This window comes from Oncorhynchus mykiss, chromosome 9, assembly GCF_013265735.2.
Source record: "Oncorhynchus mykiss isolate Arlee chromosome 9, USDA_OmykA_1.1, whole genome shotgun sequence".
Taxonomy (NCBI): Eukaryota; Metazoa; Chordata; class Actinopteri; order Salmoniformes; family Salmonidae; genus Oncorhynchus; species Oncorhynchus mykiss.
The window spans coordinates 27,802,234-27,821,484 of NC_048573.1; positions in this window are offsets into that span (position 1 = coordinate 27,802,234).

The following is a 19,251-nucleotide window of genomic DNA, read 5'->3' on the forward strand; positions in this document are numbered from 1 at the left end:
GCTGACTGACAGCGGCAGTACAGAAAGAGCCATCTCTGTTTCTATTGAGTTCTACTGAAGAGCAGAACAGCTCTAAAAATGTGTGTGGTCAAAAATAACACCCACTGGACGTGGTTTAGGTCAGACATCAATAAAATGAAAACATTTATAACGTCGAAAGAATGTAGGGTTTTCTATTGGAAACATTGTCTGTTTGAGGCTATACAGCGATTAACAAGACAATGACGGGACAATTGTCACGCCCTGACCTTAGAGATCCTTTATTCTCTATTTTGGGTTAGGTCGGGGTGTGACTAGGGTGGGCATTCTAGTTTTGTTATTTATATGTTGGCCTGGTATGGTTCCCAATCAGAGGCAGCTGTCTATCGTTGTCTCTGATTGGGGATCATATTTATGCAGCATTTTCCCACCTGTTTGTTGTGGGACCTTGTTTTTGTGTCATTGCTGTTGAGCACTGCATTTACTTCACGCTTTGTTTGTTCTGTATTGTTTTGGTGAGTTTCATTTATTAAACATGTGGAACTCTACGCACGCTGTGCCTTGGTCCGACATTCATTATGACTATCGTGACAACATTGTGGAGCCTCACATGAATCAATGTGTGGTGTTCAGGTCTGTGGGACCCATTTTCAATGTTTACTAAAATAAAAATGATACAAATTATTTTTTTCAACCTGAGACTCATTGGCCTTTGCTCATTTTCTGTGAAGAACATGTAAAATAACACATTGAGTGCACACCGTTCACGCTCTTGTCACGACTTCCGCCTAAGTCGGCTCCTCTCCTTGTTCGGGCGGAGTTCGGCGATCGACGTCACCGGCGTTCTAGCCATCGCCGCTCCATTTCTCATATATCCATTTGTTTTGTCTTGTTTCATACACACCTGGTTTTCATTCCATAATCACACTGCAGGTATTTAGTCCTCTGTTCCCCTCCATGTCTTTGTGTGTAATTATTTATTGTTAATGGTGTATGTTCATGCGTTATACTTTTGTATCATGTTCCGTATTTTTTGGGCACTTAGATGTCGTATTGTGCCTATTTTTTGACCGGAATAAAAGTGCGCCTGTTTACTCTACTCTGCTCTCCTGCACCTGACTTCGCCTCCCTTACACAGCCTTAACAGCCCTACACATTTATATTACATATGTGGTGTTCCGGTCCACTGGACCCGAGGGCAATAAGTGTGTATGTAAGTGAAAGCAAGTAAAAATGAAACTGTTGCCTGCTGTTTAAACATAGCACCAAGAACCTGTCTGTCGCCTGGTTTTCTCGCAGTCTTTACCCTTTGTAGTGTGTGAAACTACACAATGTAATGCGGGAACCTGCACAATGTTATTACAAAACATTATTTCGATACATTATTGATAAAGGAATTTATATGTTTAAAGTAATGACTAAAGGATTCCACCCTGAAATCATGAATCATGAAATGTGTTAGAGTCATAATTCCATAATGTGTGTGTGACTAGACCATTGTGTTACTATGTAGCAATGTGAGAGTTGAGACAACAAAGGACAACTGAACTACAGATGACCTTGTTGTAACTCTGAAAACTGACAACAGGAAAGAGGGCCCTTCCGAGGCCTCTCTAATCTAGGGAGGAGTGGAACGGCAAGAAACTGCCAAGGCTGGTAGAAAAGTGATAAAACTGTGTGTGTGTGTGTGTGTGTGTGTGTGTGTGTGTCTAAGTAGGTGGGGGTGGGAGTTATAAAATTACTGTTTTTGAATTTTTTACTTCAGAACATTCTCTGAATAAAGAACCAACCTATTGCAGACTGTGGGCTTTGTCTAATTCTTCATTAACCAGGGTCTTACAAACTTCTGGGAATTGGTCAAAGATATAGTGATAGTTGAGTTCAACCATGGGATAAAAATTCTCGTAACAATTATAAAATAAAATAAAACAGCCAGGTGCAAATTGGGGGAGGGACACAACAAATAAACTAAGTGTTTTAATCCTTCTAGATTGCAGCTGGTATCAACAAGAAGAAGCACTGCAATGTGTGTGGACCCAAGGACAGGAAGACACAGTACATATGCATCATGTGCAAGAAATACATTTGCAGTAGACCGGCCTTCATTTGTGTTCAATGTGGCACATTTATCATTTCCATAAAGTACTGTATGTAAAATTTGTCCTTCCAATTTGTTCAGTTCAAATCAATAAACATCCAAGTGATGAAAACCTTGTTTCATTTATATTCATTCAAGATAAAAACATGATTTATTTACACCCCTGTCTTGACTACGCTCTCGTTGGCTGGCCCTCGCTTCATACTCATTGCCAAACCCACTGGCTCCAGGTCATCTACAAGATCCCATACAGTTGTCAGGCCAGACATTTGAGATTAGGATCAACATCTCTCACTGGAATTTAACCCTATTACATTACAACAACATTAGATGAAGCCACAGGTTGATTCAACAAATACATCCAAATCTGAAAACAGAGTACTCAATTGTAACTCAATCAACAGGAGTTTGCTTGTTGGATAATGTTAGCTAGCCCACGTGCTATTATTGCTTTGCATTCTTCTATATAGCAAGCACGATGTACTATGGCGTGAAAAACTAGCTAGTGGGGTTACCTAGTCAAATATCGCGCAGATTTGTTAGAATACTTTTTACACAGCAATGAATGAAAATGTGCTGATAATTTATAACTCAACCAATCAGCACGCTCAATACGCACATGACCACCGTGCTGTAGCAGAAGAGGAGTGTTCTGTGACCGCCAATGGCACCAACTAGTTGTTGCTGCGTATCTTCAACGCGTTCACCCTTGGCATAACGTTAATAAACCCATGCTGTCGCCATACTATGTCAAGAAATGCACTTGTCAAGCAGCGCGCTAACATACCAAGACTAACGTTAGCTGAGGTGAATTTCACAATACTGTATGTCCGTAGAACTCACTAATAACAAAAACTCAAACAAAACTCAATCCAATTGCTGTTTGCTCACCTGTTTGCTTCCCTTCTGTTTAACGTTGCCAATACCGGAGCTAACTGGACTATTTAGTTCCAGTCACACACTAAAGCCTGTTTGAATATACAAAACAGTTGATTAGCCCCTTACTTCGAAACTTTCCGGCAAAGATTTTTGTCCTTTTTTTTTGTTCTTCTTACCACGAAAATTCTTAAAGGCCTTTGAAATTCCCTCGCTAGAGGCGAGCAGCCATCTTTGTCAAAACATTTTGAGATGCAGAACGTTGTTGACGCACAGGTAAAAGATATGAGTACAATTGCACTAGATTTGTCTTATGTGTATATATATATATATATATATATATATATATATATGTTTAGTATTTTCTTGTTTATACCTGTGTATTTTTTTAGACATGTTTGATGTAGGGATGTAAGTTGTTGATAATTTTGTATAATGAAAAATAAATAAATACAAAATACAAATAAAAAATGAAACAAATACAGTCCAAATAAGAAGAAAAAAGAAGATATCAAAGTATGAGTACAGTTACAGTATTCAGATAAAATAGTTGAGATTAGGAAAAGTAAATGCTACATGAGAGTTGCGGTTTCCCAATACATGACAGTCAAGACAGCGATTTTCTTACTTTATCAACTTTATTATCCCACCAGGGGGAAATTCATTTGGTCACGTGCTTAAAAAGACGGTACATAAAACATGAAAACACAGAAACGACACAATAGAGTTCAGTCAAAATGTTATAGCCACACATTTAAAGTGGAAGTGCAAAATGCCATATACTCGAGGGACCAACAGACTATCTATTAAACAGCCTAATGGCTGTTGGAATAAAAGAGTCCCCATATCTATCTGTTCAATTTTCTTTTGAAGAAGTCTCTTTCCCCTTGGCTGCTGCTGTGACTGAATTTTGAGGGGATGAGTACAGTCCTGTAAAATGCTTTTAGGAGGATATGTTTTGTGTACAGGTAGGTGGCTGATTCTTGTTCTTGATCTATGCCAATTATTTTCCACATAATGTGTTTTTATCACTCTTTTTTTTAACTGACACACACACACACACACACACACACACACACACACACACACACACACACACACACACACACACACACACACACACACACACACACAGATGTCTCTCCCTTTCTCTCTGTCTGAAATGATTCAGTCTGTGGAGATCACACATCCATGCTTCCATTCTATATGAGCTCTTAGCTGTGTGTATCCTTCCTTCAGAATACACTTTCTCTGCAAACCCTTGGGGATCAGAGACAAGGATCAGATAGAAATGCCATACAATATTGTGAATCGACCTGTCTTATTACAACCTTTCCCTAGACAGAGCCTAGCTATGTCCCTGTCCTTAGATAACCTTGGACCTGGGCATGTACATGTGAAAGAAATGGCACACAGGTGAAAATGTGAAATATTCCTCTTTCAGCCTCTCTACCCTGACCTTGTCGTATTGCCGTTCACCTTTCTATAACGAGCACAATGGAACATAGAATGGGAATGACTAAACAAATGACTAGAGAGAAAACATCTGTTCTGGAACATCAGCTCTGGAATTCGTTACTAGTCCAACACTCTAACCACTAGGCTACCTGCCGCCCCGATCTACACACAATACCCCATAATAACAAAGCAAAAACTGTTTTTAAGAAATGTTTGCAAATTTCTTAAAAATAAAAAAATTAAATATGACATTTACGTAAGTATTCAGACCTTTACTCAGTACTTTCTTGAAGCAACTTTGGCAGCGATTACAGCCTTCGTTTCTTCTTGGGTATGACCCTGCAGGCTTGGCACACCTGTATTTGGGGAGTTTCTCCCATTTTTCTCTGCAGATCCTCTCAAGCTCTGTCAGGTTGGATGGTGAGCATGGCTGCACAGCTATTTTCAGGTCTCTCCAGTGATGTTCGATCGGATTCAAGTTCGGGCTCTGGCTGGGCCACTCAAGGATATTCAGAGACTTGTCCCGAAGTCACTCCTGCGTTGTCTTGACTGTGTGCTCAGAGTCATTGTTGGAGGGTGAACCTTTGTCCCAGTTTGTGGTCCTGAGCGCTCTGGAGCATGTTTTCATCAAGGATCTCTCTGTATTTTGCTCCGTTCATCTTTGCCTCGATCCTGACTAGTTTCCCAGTCCCTGCCACTGAAAAACATCCCCATAGCATGATGCTGCCACCACCATGCTTCACTGTAGGGATGGTGCCAGGTTTCCTCCAGACGTGGCGCTTGGCATTCAGGCCAAAGAGTTGGTCTGAGAGTCTTTAGGTGCCCTTTGGCAAACTCCATGCGGGCTGTCATGTACCTTTTACTGAGGAGTGCTTTCCGTCAGGCCACTCTGAAGCCTTTTGCAAACATTTCTAAAAACCTGTTCTTGCTTTGTCATTATGGGGTACTGTGTGTAGATTGATGAGGGGAAAAAATAGGGGTCTGAATACTTTCCGAATGCACTGTAGGTAGGGGGTGAAAAGCAGAAAGTCCAGGTAGCTGTTTAAGTAACTGTTCAGCAGTGGTATGGCTTTGGGGTAGAAGCTGTTCAGGAGCCTTTTTGTCCCAGACTTGCCGCTCCGGTACCGCTTGCAGTGCAGTAGGTGAGAGAACAGGCTGTAACTTGGGGTCTGGAGTCTTTGACAATTTTTTGGGCCTTCCTCTGACACCACCTGGTATAGAGGTCCTGGATGACAGGGAGCTTGGCCCCAGTAACGTACATACTACCCTCTGTAGCGCCTTGAAACAGAGAATGCAGAGCAGTTGCCATACCAAGCAGTGATGCAATTGACTCTTTGCCTGTTTGGGGGTTCATCGGGGGCTTAGTAGGATTTCTTGTGTCCGAGTTTGTGTCCTGCTCCGGCAACTCTGTCCTTTAGCTCAGTGCAGGTGTTGCCTGAAAGCTTTGTATACATCTCTGTGTGTACAGTAGCGGTGATAAAGTATTGTTTCGCCTCTAGTTGCACAGGAGACATGCTGGTATACATGAGTTAAAACGCATTTCAATTTCCCTGCATTAAAATCCCCGGCCACTAGAAGCTGCCGCATCTGGGTGAGTATTTTCTTGTTTGCTTGTGGCCTTATACAGCTTGTTGAGTGCGGCCTTAGTGCCAACATCGCTTTGTGGTGGTAAATAGACAGCTAAGAGAAATATTGGTAAATAGTGTGAACTACAGCTTATCATGAGGTATTCTAACTCATCCAAAAAGAACCTTGAGACATACTTAATGTTAGATACGGCACACAAAACTGTTGTTGACAAAGAGACACGCCCCCCTCAGCTTTCCGGACACAGCTGTTCTGTCCTGCCGATGTATCGTAAAAACCAGCTAGATGTATATTTTCCATGTCTTTGTTCAGCCAAGACTCAGTGAGACATAGGATATTACAGTTCGTCAGATCATGTTGATAGGATTGTCTCGAACGGAGCTCATCCAGTACATTTCCCAGTGATTTCCAGTGGTTAAAACAGCGGCCGTCCCCTCCGCCCCATTCTCATACCATTCATATGTGCTCTGTATGCTGTGAACAATGTGCTCTCTCACCTTTTGCTGTAGACAATTGCAATATGTAACAGCATTGTGAACGTGTGCTTCAAGCTCAAATTGAGACAAAAGCATTGACTGAACCCTTCACATTTTACATAAAAAAATGTTAGTCATTTCGCAGACTCTCTTATCCAGAGAGACTTAGTTTGTGCTTCACAGAAAATACACTGTTAGTCCATTCCCCTTTTGTCTATGAACGTGTCGTAGCTCTGTGAATTGAATTTCAAAGGTGCTGTTTAGCCATCAGTGACGGAGTCGACAAGCCAGTGACGAAGTTGACAACAGATACTAAGTTGCCAAAATGCCATGTGTCCACTTATATCAGTGCATTCGTAACAACCTAACCGTTATGAGACTTCTATTGAATCAAATAAGTCTCGCATAGCAAATGATCAATTGCGTTCAACACTCTCTCATTGACCTCCATCAAAGAGGAAGAGGTGAAGCGAGAGAGATAACTGGGCCCAACATCTGTCTTCTCCAGCAGGTGGCATTTAAAATAAATGAATTTGCTCACCAAGCGAGGAGTTTTTGTATGGAAGTCAAATTTGGTTAACAACAAATCTAATGGCTTATTTGCCTATTGTGTCTTATTTGATCGAATAGAAGACACTTTATATCTGAGTTGTGCCTGTTGTTCACACTCGTATCTGCCCTGTCGCTGGCTAGAATGGTCCCATCTGATCTTGCCACCTCCGGACTGCCTTCAATTTTTTGAAGACATTTATTTTTATTGTTAGAGCGCCCACTCGAGTATCTGGTCAATATAATGGATAATCTGTGCCTTCCTTACAAAAATTACTTACAAGGATTGTCTGGACTTTCAAGAATCCCTGAAATATATTATACCAAGAATAGTTTCGCCAACAGTGGAAATGGCTTTTCTATTCACTGTACCTCGTTAAATTCATTATTTTTTTTAAATAGGTTTTTATTTATTTTATGTAACCTTTATTTAACCAGGAAAATACAATTTTTTCGAGGGGGACCTAGCAAGAGGTCAGCAGGAAGTAGTCAACATGAACACATAAGACAAGAGCAAAATACAGTATTAAAATCAATTACAATGGTACATTTGATGTACTTCTATCAGTGCTTTAAACTCAGGCAGCGACACACTCTCTGCCAGTTTTGAAGTATTTTGTAGTTTGCTTTCAAGACCAAAGAGCATTATAGGAGAAGGATAGTTTCCCCATTGTAGTCCTTGCCCTAGGAACTGAGAATGAGAGCACTGACTGAGAGTGGAAGCTGTAGGATTGTGATGTTGTTGTTAGTGAGCTGGAAAGATATGTAGGGAGTAGGCCAAGCACTGCCTTGTACACAAATACAGTATGTACCAGTGCTTAAGCCTTCTGGTATGGAGGGAGGGCCACTTCACCATGTTCTATTGTTCACAGCAGGTATTCCCCCAGGGGTACGCTCAATGCCGTCAGGGGTACGCCAAATAAACATGTGATTCACATTTTTTTTTAAATTAATAACTACCTATTATTATTATTCTTTTTTTTAAAAATGTCTTCACATTTTCAAACAGTCCATTTATATTTTCCAACGGGGCTATACATTTGGGTGAGGTTTTTTTCTCGCCTGAGTAGCCTCGTTTCATTGCCAAAAATAAAATTAAACCACCTAGTGTTCAGCGAAATAACAACACAATGTCAAATACAGGTAGCCTAGTCAAATAATTAACATCCAATCACATTAACCGTTACTCTCTCGCGGGGATTCCACTGACGGTCGAAAATTGATAAATGGTTCAAAAAAAGTAAGGCCCGCGTCCATAGAGACACATACTAGCTCTACTGGTAGTACTGATACTACCAGCAGTACTACACCTGCACCTGTCAACGACAGAAGTTGTTCTGCTTCCACAAGCACATTCAATGCCAGCATCAGTAAGTCTGCATTTTGTTAGCCCAGCTAATATGGACACTGACCGTTGTGATTCTGATGCAGCCAAAGAGCTACTGCCCCCTTACCCGGGAACGCACCGAACAACAGACAGGGACGTTGGACTATCGAAGAGGCGCAAATATGATGAGAACTACATTGATTTGGAGTTCACTTATATTTGGAGTGGTGCCTTTCCTCAGTCACAGTGTGTAATATGTGCAAAAGTACTCTCACAACTCGATGAAACCTTCACTCTTGCGCAGACATTTAGAAACAAAACATGCCAATTTAAAAAAATAAGCCACGCAAGTTTTTTTGGCTGAGAATTAAGACAACTTTTGTGTAGTAAGACATGTATAAAAGCAACAGATTCCATTAATATGAAGGGTCTAGAAGACTCTTGGCAAGCCCCATACTATTGTGGAGGACTTCATTCTTCCTGCTGCCGCGGATATGGCTGGGACAATGCTGGGGGAAAACGCCCCAAAAAATATACAGACAATGTCTTCATCAAGCAACACAGTTTCACGACACATCAGTGACATGGCAGGAGATGTTTTGTAACAATTACTGCTTCGCATACAAGCCAGTGAATTCTATGCGTTACAGCTAGATATGTCAACGTTGCGGGCCTGGCACAGCTCCAGGTATATGTCCGTTATGTTTATGGGGAGGTCAATTAAGAAAGACATCCTCTTCTGCAAACCACTGGAAACCAAGACAACAAGATAAGATATTTTAAAAGTACTGGACAGCTTTGTGACATCAAATGGACTTTGGTGGTTGTACTGTGTTGTGTCTGTACTGATGGCTCAAGCATCCCCCGAGAGGACACTACAGTTTTGGACACTACAGTGAAAATGGTTAACTTTGTTAAAGCAAGGCCCCTGAACTCTCGTGTATTTTCTGCACTATGAAATGATTTGGACAGTGACCATGTAACGCTTTTACAACATACAGAAGTGGGCTGGTTATCAAGGTGCAAAGTCTTGATACGTTTTTTAAAATTGAGAGACGAGCTTAAAGGTTTCTTTACTGACCATAATTTTCACTGGTCTGACCGCTTTCATGATGACGAGTTTCTCACATGACTGGTATATCTGGGTGATGTTTTTTCTCACCTGAATGATCTGAATCTAGGATTACAGGGACTCTCCGCAACTATATTCAATGTGCGGGACAACATTGAAGCTATGATTAAGAAGTTGGAGCTCTTCTCTGTCTGCATTAACAAGGACAACACACAGGTCTTTCCATCATTGTATGATTTTTTGTGTGCAAATGAGCTCAAGCTTATGGACAATGTCAAATGTGATATAGCGAAGCACCTGAGAGAGTTGGGTGCGCAATTACGTAGGTACTTTCCTGAAATAGATGACACAAACAACTGGATTCGTTATCCCCTTCATGCCCTGCCTCCAGTCCACTTACCGATATCTGAACAAGAGAGCCTCATCGAAATTGCAACAAGGGGTTCTGTGAAAAGTGAATTCAATCAAGCTACTGCCAGATTTCTGGATTGGGCTGCGCTCAGAGTATCTGCCTTGGCAAATCGTGCTGTTAAGACACTGATGCCCTTTGCAACCACGTACCTATGTGAGAGTGGATTCTCGGCCCTCACTAGCATGAAAACTAAATACAGGCACAGACTGTGTGGAAAAAGACTGAGACTTTCTCCAATACAACCCAACATTGCAGTTACAGTGCCTTGCGAAAGTATTCGGCCCCCTTGAACTTTGCGACCTTTTGCCACATTTCAGGCTTCAAACATAAAGATATAAAACTGTATTTTTTTGTGAAGAATCAACAACAAGTGGGACACAATCATGAAGTGGAACGACATTTATTGGATATTTCAAACTTTTTTAACAAATCAAAAACTGAAAAATTGGGTGTGCAAAATTATTCAGCCCCTTTACTTTCAGTGCAGCAAACTCTCTCCAGAAGTTCAGTGAGGATCTCTGAATGATCCAATGTTGACCTAAATGACTAATGATGATAAATACAATCCACCTGTGTGTAATCAAGTCTCCGTATAAATGCACCTGCACTGTGATAGTCTCAGAGGTCCGTTAAAAGCGCAGAGAGCATCATGAAGAACAAGGAACACACCAGGCAGGTCCGAGATACTGTTGTGAAGAAGTTTAAAGCCGGATTTGGATACAAAAAGATTTCCCAAGCTTTAAACATCCCAAGGAGCACTGTGCAAGCGATAATATTGAAATGGAAGGAGTATCAGACCACTGCAAATCTACCAAGACCTTGCCGTCCCTCTAAACTTTCAGCTCATACAAGGAGAAGACTGATCAGAGATGCAGCCAAGAGGCCCATGATCACTCTGGATGAACTGCAGAGATCTACAGCTGAGGTGGGAGACTCTGTCCATAGGACAACAATCAGTCGTATATTGCACAAATCTGGCCTTTATGGAAGAGTGGCAAGAAGAAAGCCATTTCTTAAAGATATCCATAAAAAGTGTTGTTTAAAGTTTGCCACAAGCCACCTGGGAGACACACCAAACATGTGGAAGAAGGTGCTCTGGTCAGATGGAACCAAAATTGAACTTTTTGGCAACAATGCAAAACGTTATGTTTGGCGTAAAAGCAACACAGCTGAACACACCATCCCCACTGTCAAACATGGTGGTGGCAGCATCATGGTTTGGGCCTGCTTTTCTTCAGCAGGGACAGGGAAGATGGTTAAAATTGATGGGAAGATGGATGGAGCCAAATACAGGACCATTCTGGAAGAAAACCTGATGGAGTCTGCAAAAGACCTGAGACTGGGACGGAGATTTGTCTTCCAACAAGACAATGATCCAAAACATAAAGCAAAATCTACAATGGAAGGGTTCAAAAAATAAACATATCCAGGTGTTAGAATGGCCAAGTCAAAGTCCAGACTTGAATCCAATCGAGAATCTGTGGAAAGAACTGAAAACTGCTGTTCACAAATGCTCTCCATCCAACCTCACTGAGCTCGTGCTGTTTTGCAAGGAGGAATGGGAAAAAATGTTCAGTCTCTCGATGTGCAAAACTGATAGAGACATACCCCAAGCGACTTACAGCTGTAATCGCAGCAAAAGGTGGCGCTACAAAGTATTAACTTAAGGGGGCTGAATAATTTTGCACGCCCAATTTTTCAGTTTTTGATTTGTTAAAAAAGTTTGAAATATCCAATAAATGTCGTTCCACTTCATGATTGTGTCCCACTTGTTGTTGATTCTTCACAAAAAAATACAGTTTTATATCTTTATGTTTGAAGCCTGAAATGTGGCAAAAGGTCGCAAAGTTCAAGGGGGCCGAATACTTTCGCAAGGCACTGTATGTGCATAATTTCAAGCATACCCTTCTCATTAACCTGTGGCGAGTTATTCACAATTTTTGGTGAACAAATAAGGTTTTATACGTAAGATGGCTAAATAAAGAGCAGAATTATTGATTATTATTATATTCATATTTGTGCCCTGGTCCTATAAGAGCTCTTTGTCACTTCCCACGAGCCGGGTTGTGACAAAAACTCACACTCATTCTTATGTTTACTCAATGTATCGTATGCCAGGCTTACAATGATGGCAAAAAAAACAACATTTGAGAGTGCGCTGACCCTGGTGCTAAAGGGGATACGGAGCTGGAGGTTGAATGCTTGAAGGGGTACGGGACTTTAAAAAGTTTGGGAACCACTGGTTCACAGTGATGGGTGAGTGGTCTTGCATTTGTTATGAACCTAAGCATTCCATAATACACCACACTGGCAAAGGCTCACGTCAATAATGTCACCATAACCCAACGCAGATAAAAATGTCCCTTGCTCAAGGTCCTTCCTAACTGACATAAACATTCTTTTTTTTTTTAAATCAACTTCCGTTTCTTTGTCCAATTTTTCATCTTACCAGATGCCTAGGTACCTATCCTGAAAAGCCTTCTCAAATTTAGAGGCACAGAAGTAGTTGACAGTTGTGTCCTCAGCATTTAGGTGGAGTTTTGCAGAGTTCTTTTTTTTTCATCAACATCATTAATAAATAGTGTAAAGGACTGTCCCTAAAATGGGACTCCTTTCATGAGCTGTCAAAACTGATTTCATGCCCTCCTGTGCCACACACTGGGTTTTCTGTCAGAGAGGTAGTTTTGAAACCAATCCAACGCTCCAGCACCAAAAACAATTTGTTCTAATCTATGCAGCAACAGGGCATGGTCAACAGTGTTGAAAGCTTTCAATAAATCAGTCAAATTGGCCCTGGTGTGTTAGCCTGCAGCACTTAGTCAGTACAGGGAAGATTCTCACTGCCTCGCTTGCATTTTCTGCTGACTGTGTTTGTTGGACTAATTCTCACCACTAAAATGGCTTCCTACAAACCACCAAAGAATATCACTGTTTCAGACTAAAGGCAGTGGTTAAAGTGGATGATGGTAAGATGGTTAGTCCAATGCAGTAGAACAATGCCCCCATACTGACTTTGCACCCCCTGACCTGTCTCTGTCTAACCCCCTCTCTGTCTGTGTGTATGTAATGGAGTCTTTATTCATCAGTAGCACCATGGTAAAGACAGGGGCTTGTTTACGTGCATCATACCGGCTGTGTTTCTGCATTTTGAAAGTTACATATCTTGAAAACTTGATTGCTGACATGCAAAACATTTTGGGACTATATCAACGATGGACGAAATAAACAAATACAAAAAGAGTTGGGTGGAGTTTTCCTTTAATTCCCTCATAATTACACCACCTTTATGTGTGAGGAAACCATAAATAAGGTCTAGCGAACCTGCCCTTTACAAGTGGAAAAAGCACCTACTTTCTTTTTTTCTATAGAAATAACAGCATTCTCCATGCAATGTAATTTATAAATTGATGAAAGCTATTTTATTAAGAGCTGGGTAATTCAGTAATCCGTTGAGAAGCCCCTTGGACCTAGACTTGGCGCTCCGGTACCGCTTGCCATGCAGTAGCAGAGAGAACAGTATATGACTAGGGTGGCTGGAGTCTTTGAAATTTTTTTGGGCCTTCCTCTGACACCACCTGGTATAGAGGTCCTGGGTGGCAGGAAGTTTGGCCCCAGTGATGTACTGGGCCGTACGCACTACCCTCTGGAGTGAATAGGTTTTGTTGTGCTCTCATCACGACTGTCTTGGTATGCTTGGACCACGATAGTTTGTTGGTGATGTGGACACCAAGGAACTTATGGGGAGCCACCATCAGTAATACCCATATCCATTTATAAAACCGTCACTTTATTTTTTAATATATTTTTATTTATTTAACCTTTATTTAACCAGGTAGGCCAGTTGAGAACAAGTTCTCATTTACAACTATGACCTGGCCAAGATAAAGCAAAGCAGTGTGACACAAACAACAACACAGAGTTACACATGGAATAAACAAACGTACAGTCAATAACACAATACAAAAAATGTATATACAGTGTGTGGCTGTTGAGTCTGCCGATAAGAATGTGGTGATTGACAGAGTCGAAATCCTTGGCCAGGTCGATGAATAAGGCTGCACAGTATTGTCTTTTATCAATGGCGGATATGATATCGTTTAGGACCTTGAGCGTGGCTGAGGTGCACCTATGACCAGCTCGGAAACCAGATTGCATAGCAGAGAAGGTACAGTGGGATTCGAAATGGTCAATGTTCTGTTTGTTAACTTGACTCTCGAAGGCCTTAGAAAGGCAGGGTAGGATAGATATAGGTCTGTAACAGTTTGGGTCTAGGGTGTCTCCCCCTTTGAAGAGGGGGATGACCAAGGCAACTTTCCAATCGTTGGGGATCATAGACAATACGAAAGAGGTTGAACAGGCTAGTAAAAGCGGTTACAACAATTGCAGCGGATAATTTTAGAAAAAGAAGGTCCAGATTGTCTAGCCCGGCTGATTTGTAAAGGTCCAGCTTTTGCAACATTTTCAGATCATTCAGCTATCTGGATTCGGTTGAAGGAGAAATGGGGAGGCTTGGGCAAGTTGCTGTGGGGGTGCAGGGCTGTTCACCGGGGTAGGTAGGCCAGGTGAAAAGCATGCTTATTGAAATTCTCAATTATTGTGGATTTATCGGTGGTGAGTGTTTCCTAGCCTCAGTGCAGTGGGCAGCTGGGAGGAGGTGCTCTTATTCTCCATGGACTTTAGTGTCCCAAAACTATTTGCAGTTGGTGCTACAGGATTCAAATTTCTGTTTGAAAAAGCTAGCTTTAGCTTTCATAACTGCCTGTGTATATTGGTTCCTAACTTCCCTGGAAAGTTTCATATCACGGGGGCTATTCGATGCTAATGCAGTACGCCACAGGATGTTTTTGTGCTGGTCAAGGGCAGTCAGGTCTGGAGTGGACCAAGGGCTATATCTGTTCCTGTTTCTACATGTTTTGAATGGAGCATGCTTATTTAAGATTGTGAGGAAAGCACTTTTAAAGAATAACCAGGCATCCTTTACTGACGGAATGAGGTTAATATCCTTCCAGGATACCCGAGCCAGTTCGATTAGAAAGGCCTGCTCACTGAAGTGTTTTAGGGAGCGTTTGACAGTGATGAGGGGTGGTTGTTTGACCGCGGACCTATTATGGAAGCAGGCAATAAGGCAGTGATTGCTGAGATCCTGGTTGAAGACAGCAGAGGTGTATTTAGAGGGCAGGTTTGTCAGGATGATATCTATGAGGGTGCCCGTGTTTACGGATTTGGGGTTGTACCTGGTAGGTTCATTGATCATGTGTGTGAGATTTGAGGGCATCTAGCTTAGATTGAAGGATGGCCGGGGTGTTAAGCATGTCCCAGTTTAGGTCACCTGACAGTACAAGCTCTGAAGATAGATGGGGGGCAATCAATTCACATATGGTTTCCAGGGAACAGCTGGGGGCAGAAGGTGGTCTATAACAAGCAGCAACGGTGAAAGACTTGTTTCTGGAAAGGTGAATTTTTAGAAGTAGAAGCTCGAATTGTTTGGGCACAGACCTAGATAGTATGACATAACTCTGCAGGCTATCTCTGCAGTAGATTGCAACTCCGCCCCCTTCGGCAATTCTATCTTGTTCGAAAATGATATAGTTAGGGATGGAAATTTCAGGATTTTTGGTGGCCTTCCTTAGCCAGGGTTCAGACACGGCTAGGACATCCGGGTTGGCAGAGTGTGCTAAAGCAGTGAATAAAACAAACTTAGTGACGAGGCTTCTAATGTTAATATGCATGAAACCAAGGCTTTTACGGTTACAGAACTCAATAAATGATATCGCCTGGGGAATAGGAGTGAAGATGGGGGCTACAGAGCCTGGGTTGACCTTTACATCACCAGAGGAACAGAGGAGGAGTAGGATAAGGGTACGGCTAAAGGCTATAAGAACTGGTCATCTAGTGCTTTTTGAACAGAGGGTAAAAGGAGCAGGTTTCTGTGCGCGGAAGAATAGATTCAAGGCATAATGTACAGACAAGGGTATGGTAAGATGTAAGTACAGTTGAGGTAAACCTAGGCATTGAGTGACGATGAGAGAGGTTTTGTCTTTAGAGACACCATTTAAGCCAGGTGAGCTCACCGCATGTGGGAGGTGGAACAAATATGCTAAGGCATATTGAGCAGGGCTGGAGGCTCTACTGTGAAATAAGACAATAATCCCTAACCAAAACAGCAATGGACAAGGCATATTGACATTGGGGAGAGGCAAGCGTAGCTCATAGAGACCAGTGAATAGCTAGGCGAGCTGGAGACATGACGATTCAGACAGTTAGCGGGCCGGGGTTAGCAGGCTAGCAGAAGGGCCTTAGGGGGACGTCAGGACAAAAAAGTATGTTGTAGCACCCTCGGGCGGATTACGTCGGTAGACCAGTCGTGATGGATTGGTGGCGCTCCATGTCGGCAGTAAAAGGGGTCCAGGCCAATTGGCAAAATAGGTATTGTAGCCCAAGGAGTGGCTGAAGGACCTCTTCAGCTGGCCGGGAGATGGGCCTAGCAAGAGGCTAGTTCCATGCTAACTGTTGCTTGCTTCGGGACAGAGACATTAGCCAGGAAGAGCCACTTGGATAGCAGCTAGCTAGCTGTGATGATCCAGGTGAAAAGTTTCAGAGCTTGCGGTAGGAATCCGGAGATTTGGAGATTTGATGGAGAAAAAGCAGTCAGGTATGCGCTGGGTTGAATCACGCTGTGCAGACTGGCAGGAGTAAACCGGGTTAAGGTTAGCTGATGACCGCTAGCAGTGGCTAACTGACTACTAGCTAGTAGCTAGCTAGCTCTCTAGCTTCTGTTGGGGGTTCCGGTTCGTGTTAATGGACAGTTCAGCAGGCATCGGCTGTGTAGCCGAATGATCATAGTGTCCAATGAGCAGCAGTAGATGAAACTGGGAACAGTAGACACGGCGTTCAGGGAGATAGCAGGCCGGGGCTAGCAAATGGATCATCACCAAACATCCACGACGCAGAGGCCGGTTGAGAGCACATTGGCCGAGTTACGTGGGCAGCCTACATTTTGCATTTATTCCTTTCAGTTGACCTTTCCTCCCTCTGTCACGTCCTTTTTGTAGTTTTTCCTGACGGTCGCTAGAATTAGTGGATCACATTAGGCTAACGTTGTGCAATAATTTGGGACATATAGCCTATTTGAATCATTATGGAACTCAGCCAACATGTGGCAGTTCAAACCTGGAGCCTAGAGCATGGTCATACAACTTGTCATTCAGTCCCATGATTAGTGAGGATTAAGGTAGATTTATAGAACTATTGTTCAACCCCTATTGTACACTTTTCCCCACCTTCCAATATTTAAAGGATTGAACTTAAATATGGCAACTTTCAGGATGAATCAAACCCCTTTATTTTCGATTCATCAATTTGTTTTGTGTTTAAAGGCTCTTAGGATTCATACAAACTTTCTTAACACTAAACTCTACCTAAATAATATACAAGTGTATTTTTAACTCTGAAACAAAGACGAATATGCATATATTTAGATGGATTTCTTTCATTGAGGTCTATATTCTGAATCGTTGTCTCCATACATTCTAGTCTTGAATCGGGGCCTTCCTATAGTTTAATAACCAAAATATATTTTTCAATTCTCAATGTGCCATTTCATAGCTGATACCCCATTCTTTCTACAGACACCTTTGAATTTTAGTTCAGAGCAGATATTTAACAGTTCTTAGAAAACGTGGTCACATAAAAATTGAGGTTGAGATTTTACCATAATTCCATTACCAAAGTTTACATCAGCACAGTTCTTCCACTAAATTCATTTTTGTAAATTATTCAATGGAATTTTTTTTTTTTTTAACAGTTTTTTTGTTAAACTTTGAAAGCAATTTTTTTTGTTTGGCATACATTTTAAAGTGAAAAAACTGAGTCAAAACGTATTTCCGTTTCCTCCCGTTACCGTTGAATTGCCCATATTCGTTTTAAACCCATAGAGTTTTCTGAAAGACACAAAATTCATATATTTTGAAAAACTTCACTAACAAAATCAAGGATGCTGATAATCCTAAAGTTGTTTTGATGAAGTTTATCTTTATTAATTGATTATTTCAATTGATTGAGACATGCGGTTCTTATGTAGTCTACTTCACATTCTATTACACAGTGTGTCTCTCGTTCCATTGTCTACAACCTAGAAACTGTAAGAGCACTCCGAACATGACGTGCATCTGATTCGTTTTTTTTTCAATTTGTTACTCTGCTCGTTGTTATCCACTTTTATTGTAGACCAGTGTCTAACATATGGTACGTTGCCATAAAACTAGCACGTGGACCCTGCTTGGTCTCCCTCTCACAGATTCATCATAAATGTATTGGGCGTAGTTTTGAAGTAGTCGTTAACGATCATTACATGTAATAGCTCTAGGTCAAGTTATGACTTAACGACCAGAAGTTTTTCCTAGTCAGGTCACATGGCTTGGAAAAACTCCAGGCCCTCGTCATAAGTCATCATGTGGGTCAGTTTTTCCTGATCATTTGACCAGGCCCTAGTCAGGCCCTAGTCAAAACCTCTGTAATATTGTCAAAAACATGACGCAGAGCATTTTGTAGGGTCTAATTATGACAGAACACGCAGATGAAGAGTCGCTGCGGTGCTTGTCCAAAACACAGAGGCACGTTATTTACAGTCGTTCCAATCAAAGCTGCTCTCATTGAATCAATGCTGCTCTCATTGAATTTAAAGTGTGTGTGTGCTCATTTTTATGTAACCTTTAATTAACTAGGCAAGTCAACATAAGAACTAAATCTTATTTAGAATGACGGCCTACCAAAATGCGTAAGGACGTGAGGACGAGGCTCTGCTCTGCTGTCATGGCTAAACTAGATTAGATGCAGTGATATTACCTGTTGGAGGGAGGAGATGGCGTTAACGTGGATGGAGCTTCCTGATTGGCCAGGTCGACCTGTGGTCTGTACCTCACAGGGTTAATAGCCAGACACAATCTCATTAATTCATTGTGCCATCTCCACGGCGATATCGTTCCATAAGCGATGTGAGGCAAATCGATTGGACAGATAATATGGGATCGTTTAAGCCTCAAGCCTGTTATCCATTATAATCATAGAACGGTCTGTGACAACAGGCGTTGCATGCCTTCATTTGCCCCTGTGGCCAATTCAGTATTCACAATCACTGTATAATGTGGAACAGGCCTTTTTCACTTCTTTCTACCCCATACCTGTGTTGTATCAGTAGGAATGGTATCTTGCTGCTGAGTTGTGGGCGACACCATCTGTGAGTGTCTGTCAGAGGCAGAGTGTGTGTGTGTGTGTGTGTGTGTGTGTGTGTGTGTGTGTGTGTGTGTGTGTGTGTGTGTGTGTGTGTGTGTGTGTGTGTGTGTGTGTGTCAGAGGAGCGTTCTGCCTCACGGAGCCCATGTGAAAAATGATCACAACTGCTTTCTAAGCTGACTGACTG